Genomic DNA, 11,851 nt, shown 5'->3' with positions numbered 1-11,851 from the left:
GGAGAACATGATCGCTGATATATACAGTGATTGTCAGATGCTGCTGATAGTTGTTATTGGTGATTTGCATAGTCTTGATATTTCGTCTCTATGTCATGTATATTTTTTATCAAGGTCATGTAACGGCCTATTTTGGTTTCCCCACTATGCCTGGGATGATTGATGTGTTTGGTTGTCATGTGTAAATTTCTGATGTATCCCCACTTGGTTGGGTGGACAATCCCCACTTGGTTGGGTAATGGCTATATGTATTGAGTCTTTTGGTGCTAGGAAGGTCTTTTATGATGTATAAGTCATGGTTCTTCTTGAAGAACATCGTTTGCAGATCTTGCCTACTGTCAGGGGGAGCATGTTCAGCACAGCAGAGCAGAGATATCAGCATGTACTCAGGGGGAGCACAGCCCTTTGCCCTTGATGACAAAGGGGGAGAAGGATTTTGAGGATCTTGGGGTTGCCATCAAGTCCAAAGGGGGAGATTGTTGGCATTTTGGCACAGGTATGGCGCTATGATATAGGTGTTGTCCTTGATGGCAACTCACTTTGGTGACAGATCTCAGTTCAGGTGCTTAGAATGAAGGAAATCTTGTATACGCGGGTACAACTTGCAGAAGACGCGTATACACGCGGTTTATACGTTCCGAAGTTGCGTATGCATATACACACACTTTTATGCACATAAAAGCGCGTACATGGTGGGAAACTTATTTTTGGTCTGTGGTTGTTAGTCCTTAGAATTTGAACCTATGGTTGTGGACCATGGTATCTCGTCAGAAGAATTGACCCCAGGTTTTGGGCCCTTGGTATTGGTTTATTATGGTTTTTGACCGTGGTATTGTGGAAGGCCTAAAACTATAAAAGAGGAAGGAGATCATCTGGAAAATCATCATCTGAATTATTGAATACCTGATATTGTGCTAGATCTGGAATACGTGTGACCGGGTTATGGTGCAGATCTAGATCTGAAAAAGGAGGAACCTAAGCGCAAGAAGGATAAGGGCTATTGATGGATCAAAATATCAAGGCTTGAACATTGGTATCTCTGTATAATGTTGATCTATTATATGTGGCGCTCTCTTGATCTATAAATCTGGGCTAACTAATGTCTGAATGCTTAAAAGAATAAGTTATCCCTTATAGATCTGTACGCAGGTTCAGTGAATTGCAGGTGCGTATACATGCTTTTTCTGTGAGCGAAAGATGCGTATACGCAGGTTGGTTGTGGTACAGAAGCGTATACTCGCAGGTTGATGAACAGTGAAGTAGCATATATATCTTGATTTATGTTCTAGTTGCTTTTGTTTTATTGCTGCAGTGCTCTGGGTTCAGAATTGGTGTTTGATTACAGTTACTGTGTTCTGGGTACAGTGGTCAGAGAAGTGCTTATTTGTTTCAACTTTTGAATGGTGAAAAGGAGTTTGGGTTATGTAGAAATTCTTGATGTTTGATTGATGTTACTTGTGGATCCAGTCTGAAAATTAATGAAACGATGTCCCTGAAAGCAAAGAGAAGGTTGTAGCCTTCTGCAGGTAGGAGCCTGCGTACTAGTATCTCAAGCTAGTACAAGAACTAAGGGGGTTGGAGCTCCCTTCCAGGAAAGCTGGAAAACGAGAGAGAGTTGTAGCTCTCTGCAGGTTGCAGCCTACGTACTGGTAAAGTCTGCTCCAGTACAAGACATTGTAAAGAGAAGTTTCTAATTAACAAGAAGATAGAGACGAATTGCAGTAGGAGGTTTTCACCCACATTGGGTTTCCTCCTTATATCTTGTGTTCTTGTGTGTGACTGTCTTCTGCTCTGTTTCATTGTTTCTGGTACTGTTTATGTGCATCTGAATCACTGATTAATAACTGACATCTGAAAGATAATTCAAATTATAAGTCCGCTTGATATACGCGGGTTTCTTTATCTGTAGTTGCGTATATACGTAGTTTTTATTAACTGAAGTAGCATATATCATCTGGAATTTAAAAGGAAATATTTGGCTTGATAATACTGATTCACCCCCCCCTCTCAGTATTATTTCCAACACTTTGTATTTCTCCACCTTTCCTTCTGCATTTATATTCTTCTTGAACACCCATTTGCTGCCAATGGGTTTCCTTCCAGATAGCAACTGCACCATATCCCAAGCCTCATTTTTGTGCAAAGATTCCATTTCATCAACCATTTCCTATTTCCAGAGTTTTTCGTCCTCTAAATTTATGGTTTCCTTCACAGTTCTGAACAGAAAGCGGATGGACTATCCCTTTCTAGCTGCCTTCTTTCTCAAACTGATCTTCTGACAACCGAAGTTTGTGGCTCTTCATCTTCTGATTCCTCTTCTACTGTAGAGTCTGATTCTCCCTCCCTTACCTCAAACTCTATCTTCTCAGGTTGTTTTGGTAGGACTTCATGTTTAATAACATCGTTCACCTCTCTAAATACCACATCTCAGATGTACACAACCTTCCTTGTTACTCGGTTCTAAAGCTTAGAACCTTTTAAACCATCCTTATACCCAATAAAGATGCACTTTTCAGATTTACTATCCAACTTTGTTATTTTCTCCTTTGGAACATGTACATATGCATCACATCCAAATACCCTCAGACGTGAAAGAGAAGTTTTCTTACCATTCCATACCTCTTGTGGGGTCTTATCCTCCAACGCTAATGAAGGTGATCTATTGACTAGGTAACATGCAGTGTCCATCGCCTCGGACCGGAATTCATGTCCTAACCCGACACCATTGAGCATGTTTCTTTCCCTTTCCATCGACATCTTGTTCATTCTTTTTGCAACTCCATTTTTCTCAAGTGTGTATGGAGTAGTCTTCTGTTGTTCTATACCACACTTCTTACAAAACTCTTCAAATTTCTTCTTGCAAAACTCTCCATCGTTATTTGTCCTCAGCACCTTTATCTTCTGCTTTGTTTGGTTTTCCACTAGAGCCTTAAATGCTTTAAACCTGTCAAAGACTTCAGATTTCTTCTTGAGGAAATATATCTATGTTTTCCTTGAGAAGTCATCTATAAATGATACATAATACACTAACTTAGCTAGTGATGGAACCGACACAGGTCCAAACACATAATTGTGCACAAGCTCTAATATATGTTTCACCCTCTTACCACCAGAGGGGAAACTCACACGATTCTGCTTCCCATAAACACAATTTTCACAAAAATCAAAATCCAGAGAGATATTAGACCTACCTTATACCATACCTTTACCATGAAGTATTTGAAGGCCATTCTCTCCCATATGTCCAAGCCTTTCACGCCATAACATGGTCTTTCTTCTAGAGACCACTAGATTTTTTTCTCCACTTTTAGGAACCATAGAACTATTGCACCCATCAATAACATTGCTACCTTGAATATTGTATAGAGTTCCAATCCGAACTCCCCGCATCAATACCAGTGCTCCTCGAACCATCTTGTAGGTATATTTCTCGAACACTGTTTTTACACCTGCATCATCGAGCTTGCTTACAGAAATCAGATTTCTGGCTAATGTAGGAATATGTTAAACACCCAGAAGTGTTGTAATCCTTCCATGTTGCAACTTCAACTTTAATTTTCCACAACCAATGATTCTAGCCTTCCCGTCATCTCCTAAGAAGACATCACCACCATCATATTTCTCATACTTGCAGAACCACTCTCTATGGGGAGTGAAGTGAAAGGATGCACCTGAGTCAATCAACCATGCCTCATGATCTACATGTGTACTTGAACAAGAAGCCAGGTACACATCCCCACCTTCATCTTAGGTGGTTTTTGCCTTTACAAAAGGAGAATCATCAGATCCCTTTCCTTTCCTTGGAGCTTTATATTTACAGTCCCTTTTGTAGTGCCCTTCCTTTCCGCGTTTCCAGCACACCTTTACATGTTTTCCTGGAGATTTAGATATCCCTCTAGATTTAGATCTCCCAGTCGAGGACTTATTTTTGTTTCTGTTCTAAGACTATCCACATACAAACAAGGCGTCACCATTCTGGCTCTCCATATTCTTCCATCTCATCTCCTTCGTCAGTAAGGATGAGACTGTTTCATCAAATTGCAAGGCAGTTGCATTGCTACCTATTGCAACAACCAGACTATCCCATGAATCTAGTAGAGAACACAACAAACTGATGCACTTATCTTCATCTGAAATTTTAATATCAATAGATAATAACTAGCTTACCACAATATTAAATGCATTCAGATGATCTGTCACCGAGTCTCCATATTTCATCCTCAGGTTATACAACTTTTTCCATAGGAATAGTTTATTCACCAGAGACTTAGATTGGTACAAAGTCGCTAACTTTCCCCACAAAGCCTTCGCCATAGCTTCCCCTGATACATTTAGCAATACTGAATCTGAGACACACAATCGTAATGTGTTTTTTGCCTTTCGATCCAACTTATTCCAGTCTTCATCGAACATTGTCGCTGGTTTAGTACCCGGATCTATTGTGATCCACTAATCTTTATCCACCAACAGATCCTCCATCTTGAGTTTACACAACTCAAAACTCTAACCATTAAATTTCTTGATCTCTATATTTCCACTGCTCGTCATCTTCTTTCACCACAAGAATTGATCCTGCAGATCTCCCACTGAACGGGGTCTACCACAGGCCCCAACAAAACGCCTCAGCAGCAAAGATGTCCCCATGAAGACAAAACAACTATGATACATGTAGGTTTTTTCTCTGTACAAAAACTACCTACATACGAATTCTAAAAATAGAAAATAATCAATGGCGAGAGCATAACACATAAAACAAATATACACAGAGATTTTCCCCTGGATCCCAAAACTGTGACTACCAAATTGATTTTTCATTATGTTTCTTTCAATGCTACAATACATATATATACATACTGAAGCATCCATAAACCCCAATCCATTAACCCTGGATTGGAACATAATTGTAGTTCCCTTGATCGTATCTACAAAATACCATGGACCGAAAACCATCGCGCCCAAAACCATGTGTGAAAGCCATGCACAAAACCATAGGTAGGTCTTCCCACCTATTACAGGGTCCAAAAAATAGAAATCTCGGGGCGTTTCCCGAGACCCCATAGAGGGGGGTTACCACCCCCCCCACATCAGGGGGGCTGCCACCCCCCCTCTAACCCCCAGCTTAAATACTAGGGCTAGTCGTGGATAGAATATAACACAACCCAAAAATAACTACTCCTAAATGATAATTGTATGGGGAAAAAGAAAGTTATTGAGGTTCATCTGTGAATTCCTAAATCTCCCTTAGGGACATTGTTTAATGTATTTATTACTTTGTCAAAGTTACTATTTTGCGATCTCAACCAACACAATAACTAATTATTAACAATTTACTTTGTCCATAACAGTAAAATGATCAATAATTACTTTAGAACCTGAGGATGTGACAAGAATTATAGAACCCTGGATCCTGAATTTGTAGCTAAATATCCAGGTTAAGGATCAAAGATATGATGATTAGCTTGTCTCTTCTGAGTTGTTCACGTATTTCTTCGGCCAGATATAAGGAAGCCTTAGAATTATTTGTGCAAGTGAAAAAGGAGAATATATCATACCGCTCACCATATCGAATCCGAATTCAAAATTCATTTTCAAGTACGATATTATGAGGGAATCTACTTCCAATTTTAACGCCATGAACGAGATCGGCGAGGGAGGTTTTGGATTCATCTTCAAAGTCAGCATGTAGGACCATTGCTTTGAAATAGATATCTGAAAATAACAGCTCCAATTGAACATAATGGAGAATAAACATAAGTTTCAATTGCATTGATGTGCACGGGGTTTTACGTGGCAAGCATGTTGCAGTTAATTGGTTGTATATGGGTTCAAGGCAAGGAGATGTTGAATTTCTGAATGAAGCAAATATCATATATTGAATTAGATTAATAATTATAAAAAAATTCAACATAATTTAAAACGTGAGTTAATTTATATGTTTCTTTATTTTTTATATTAAATTAAATTTTTATTAAATTAATAAAAATAAATATTTAATAATTATTATTGAAATCTGAAAAGTATGAATAGTTTTATGTTGAAAATAAAAAAAGAATTAAAAAATCTTGAAATGCATATTTACAATGTGAGAAAGTTGTTACAATTTCATGATAATAACTCATTATTTATATATATAAACAAGAAAGAGTAGACTATTAAATATAAATTTCCATGCCTAATATAAATAAATAAAATTATTTCTCTTATATATATATATATATATAAGAGGAAGAAATACTAAAATGATGGAAAAATAAAACAATTAAGAAGAAATGGTCAGGATCCAACAACTATTGATCTTCCATCCATCGTCTTTACTAAGATTACCTGACCTTCCTTCAATCTCTATGGCCTCCCTAAACTTTCGATGATGAAAATGATCAATCTTAGCAATCACCTTAGTCTCTTCTATACAAATGTGGTGTTTTATCTTTTATGTATGTTCCACCAATACCAAGGAGCGGTCCTCCCATGTTTGATGTTGGCAACATGCTCATGGATACTCTGATTTATTGAGCGATCAATTTCACCAATGTAGGGGGTCCCACAGGAACATGGGATTATATAAACACCTTTCATATTCTTAAGGTCCACAGGGTATTTCATTGACGTTAGGGAGCTCCTAATTGTGTTAAGGGGCCTAAAGGTTGAAGGAACATCATGCTTGCTATGGATCCTAGAAATCTTGTTAGTTGTTCCTTAGATAAAGGGAGCGTGAACTTCAGATTATCGCATTTTTGTTCAACTTAATATCCTAGGACCTTTGCATGCTTTAGTGAAAGCTTTGAGACACTAATGTCTACAATAGCCATTGTTTTTTTAAACTCCAAGGAGATGGGTCTTCTCATCATCAAAATTATTATCATTAGAAACTCTTAAAACACGAGTAATTAAAGTGTTAGGAACTCCCAATTTTTTAGCAGGATAATGATGGGACTTAACATGAAGATACTGCTCATTGTGGGTCTTCTTTCAAAACACTTGCTGCAAGAAAGAACCATCATCCTTATTTGATGTAAGACCGTCAAAGAATGGAAGGCTACCATTGATTTCACAATCCATACAAAACTTGATAGAGCTAGATTGGTTGTTAAGATGTTGAAAAAATTGATCCAACTTTTCCTGTCGATGAGGCCAAATGATAGAGGTGCCATCCACAAAGCTTTTGCAAAGCTTTGGCTTCAACTGGGCTGAGGCTAATGCTTTGGATTCAAATTCCTCCATAAACAGGTTAGCCACAATCGGGGAGAGAGGAGAACCCATGGCCATGCCACAGGTTTGCTCATAGAATTCCCCTTCAAAGCTAAAGAAAGTTGAGGTAAGACAAATCTCAACCAACCTAGTTGTATCTGGACTTGTGATGTGATTGATAACCTGAATAGATTCATTAATATGGATATTGGTGTATAGTAAGACTATGTCAAAACTAATAAGAATATTCTAAGAATCAAATTTTAATCCCTTTAACTCATTGACAAAAGATTAAGAGTCTTTGAAAAATCACTGTATCCAACCAAGGGGCTTTAGCTTACTAGCTTTTATATATATATATATATATATATATATATATAGATATGGTATTTACGTATTTATTTATTTTATTTTACTTTATCATAATTTCTATTATCATTTTATTTTCGCTATACTTCATTTAATATTTTTATTTGGTATATTTGGTATCTTTATGTATTTTTATAAATTAGTTATTTAAAGTTTTAGTTTCATTTTATTTTATGCTTAACTTGATTTTTTTTTTCTTTTTTTCTTCTGGATATGTTTGACTTTTACTTTCTTTTTTTCTTCTTAAAATGTTTGACTTTTACCTTGATGGTCCCTCTTTTATTTTTATTTTATTATTTTAATTAATTTTTCCAATACTTATATGTCTAATTTATTTATTTGTTTTAATTTATTTTATTTTATTTATTTATTTGTTTTATTTTATATTTATATTTTTCAATAATTTTAGTTTGTTATTTTTTGAATTAATTTGGATGAGTTTTTTTCCACATGTATGTATTCTTTTTAATGAACCGTTTGATTTCAACTGTTTGACTCAATTCTTTGTACATCTCTTTTGTTATTTAACCTATAACTCAAATCAAACTTTTCATCTTAATTATGACGATGAACTACACTAGATGGTTAGAAACAAGTAAACAAAAAAATATCAATATGATTATACCAAAAAAAAATTAAAAAAAACAATAATGTTTTATAATATTTCTCAAAACCATTTTTTAATCTACATAGATATAATTTTAATTTAAATAAAATACTTTTAAAAAATTATTAATATAAATATTATAAATAAATAATAATTTTTTTCAATAACAAATAAAATTATTTATTTTAATTTTAAATTCAATATTTTTTAGAAACCAACCAATCAAATAAAATATTATATTATGGTGGAGTGGATTGAAGTGATTTAGTTGAAAATGAATATGAATATAATAAAAATAAAAATAAAAATAAAAAAAATAAAATTCCCATTCTCAAAAACATGGTGAAGTAACCATTAATTTAAGCACGGAGGCCACTAGTCCATTTGTAGAGAATACAACTGCAGAATAGGGTTAATTAATGACGCAGGGCACAAATCTATTTCTACATAGCATATCAATAAGTAAACATACAATGTTTAATTAAGTTAATATACCGTTTGACAATTTTTACAAATGAAGTACAAATCTTCTTTTAATTACTTTATAAAAATAATAATTATAATTATTACTAAGTATATTAAATTTTTTTAATTTAAAATTATTTAATAAATTTATCAAACTTATATGTAACAAAATCAAATCCTAATAACAAATTAAATTGGATTCTATTGAAAAAATCCAAAAAATAAATTAATTAAAAATATTTACATATACTTTAATTTGTCTTAATAACTATTTTTTTTTTTAATTAAAACCTTCGATAATTTACAACTAACTATGAAAATTTAATGTTCGATATTATTACACAAACCAAAAATGGATTTTTAATAAGGTTAGAGGTCGAAGGTCCCATGCCAAATACACCCTCTCTCAACTATGGTCCACCATCTAGAGGTTAGAGTTGGCCTTTCCTCAATTCAGTAAGTCTTATTCCAATGAATCCTCCTGACTGCTGGTTAACTGACGGTCTATTGCACACAGGCGGGGGTCGGTTGGAAAGAGTTGGCAGACATGAGATTTAGGAGGACCGATCTCCAATTAATGGTCTGCCATTCTATCCCGTCAGAACGTTGGAACTTCACTCAACAGTTACTTATCCCTTGATCAGAATGGTGAGTGAAAAAGAAAACCATAAGATCGATGTTATTTGCAGTTACAAGTGTGAATATTTGTAAGTGTGTGTTTTTTATGGGTGGTATATTATTATTTATATATACACGTGTTTATGGCTGGTTTATTATTACATCGTCACATGCAAGTATCTTGGTAAAAATATGGCTATCCAAGTACACTAAAGCAGTGTCACGACCTAAGATATTTATTGATTCATATTGTTACATTACATACCTGTAATTTACGTGGAGCTCGAGTGGGCTGTAATTTATGGATTTATGTGTGTGGCTATGCAGAAGTCACCTGAAGTTGTAATTGAGATCTAATTGTCGAGTTATAAGAAAGTATTTGATTTGGATATGCTCCGGTGTTGAAAGTACAACATAAGAACTCAAAAAAAGTGGAGGCGACTTTCCCAGATGAAGCATTTCAATTACCCACCACATTTGTAAACTGCTTAGTTGATTAAGCATAATAGTTTATTTGCATCTATACACACAATCGATTCCAGCAAAACTCAAATTGAATTATTGGGATCATGGTTTCACAATTACAACTCGAATATTAGTTTGCTTAATCATTGGATTCAAATAATTACCTACGGGATGTGAAAATCACGTGTCAGAATGCATAATTGTATCGAATCCTTGATTTGAAAGTCAAGGCATTCCTTGCATTTGTAGGTCAAGAACTATTTTGTTTTGTTCTATTCAAATCACAAGGAATAAATCTGCATTATTCTCTCTCTCTTCAACATGTAACGACCACCGAAAATTGATTTGTATGAAATGTAAGTTTCAAATATCTTGGCAGGCCACGGGCCCTCAACTTCAACTAGTAAGAAGTCAAGGGCTTTGGGCTTTGTTGACCGTTTTTGTGTGAGGACGTAAGACCCCGACTCTGACTAGTTGGAAGTCGAGCCCCTGAATTCTTTTAACAAAGTTAGGAGGGTATTAACCGCGATTCCCGAGCAATCACCTAGAGAATGGGGAGTTAAGTGTCGTTGAGAACCTGTGCTATTTAGTCGCTCCTTTGGATATGATAATGAATATTCCATGTCCTCCTTTTATTACATTATATATTATGTCTTTCCACTAAAGATAATGTCAAGGAAACATCTTATTATTTCGAGTCAATTTACGCAATAAATTTGTAAATGGCCTTCAATTTCAGGGATCCATCGCTCTGGGATATTAAACTAATGGTGTTAAACTTCTTCCTCCTTTTTTTTTCAGAAAGGAAAAAGCATTATATATTATATTTGTCATGAAGGTACATTATAAACATGTTTTTGTGTGTTGTCGCTATAGGCAAAATTACAAAAGATAGAGTTTATTTCTCTTCAAACAAGATCCAAGGTCTTGCTTCTCACAATAGTCAGAACCATTCTGGCAGTATTGCTGATATTAGTGCATTTACAGATCAGTAGCATGTAAGAAAATACAAAAAATTGTTGCAAAAACTGAAGAGAATCATATGCCTCAGTTGAAGCTGAGCTGAAGGAACATATTTCATATTGGAGAAAAAAAATCCTCTCATTAGAGAGAAATTTGTGTCTTCAAAAGACCTGCTCCATATAAGTCATGTCAGAGGTGAAAAAGTTGAAACGAAATATATGTACCATCAGATCAGAAACGAGCTTTTACTTAGAATAAGACACCATCTAACGAGGAGGTACATGCCTTCCTCGTAGAGGACAATAACCTTCCAGAAAATTTAAAGAGAAAAACATATATATATGCATACAAAAAATTCCAACACTTCAGCTTTTATAGGGCGATTTTGAGAGATCCTGAAATTGATTTAACAGTCTAACAAAATTTACAAAAACAGTAGAAAAGACAGTTTCAAGTGGCAGAACATAGTGTTCTTTAACCCGGGTTTGGAAAACATCCCATGTCGAAGGTGGCCTGCTCCCATGTAATCTCTAGATGCCAATTGTCAGTGTTTGTCAATAGGCCTTTTTTTGATAGTGTGTCTGCATCCATATTAAATTGTCTTCCAATGTGCTAAATTGTGCAACTATCTTGAGCTTTCCATTGAAGATCAATTCTTTCCATCCATCCTTGCAATCTGGGGTTGTTTATGGATGCCTTTCCCAAGACTTTGTCAATTATTATTTTGGAATCACCATATATCTGTAGCTGAGGGATACCCAGGAAGCTGTTGAACCATAGGAGACCCCAGAGAGCTACAGCTTCCACTTTGGTATTAGAACCACTTCCACAGCTCCAATGCACCCTGTATGTCAATTCAGCATTGAATGCAATCAAAAAGCCACAGGCACATTTGCTTCCCTAATTGTAATTCTTCCTTTTGGAATCCTCTTTTGTGATTAAAGGTTTTGCAGAATATAAAGAGAGATTTATGATTATTTTATCTATAATTTTGGAGAAATCTTCTTTACTGTTATGAAAGATGCTTCTATTCCTCCACTTCCAAATTTCCCAGAACATGACTCGAGGAATGATTCTCCGGGCTGTTTTCTGTTTAATTCACCATTGAAAAGTTTCTTTAATGCATGTGTGTTGTATATAAGGAAAGTCGATAAGTGAAGATAGTTTTTTCCAAAC

This window comes from Pinus tabuliformis, chromosome 8 (genome assembly GCF_031772625.1).
Source record: "Pinus tabuliformis cultivar Carrire ecotype Pingquan chromosome 8, CPIR1, whole genome shotgun sequence".
NCBI classification, from domain to species: domain Eukaryota; kingdom Viridiplantae; phylum Streptophyta; class Pinopsida; order Pinales; family Pinaceae; genus Pinus; species Pinus tabuliformis.
This window is presented reverse-complemented; position numbering follows the sequence as displayed.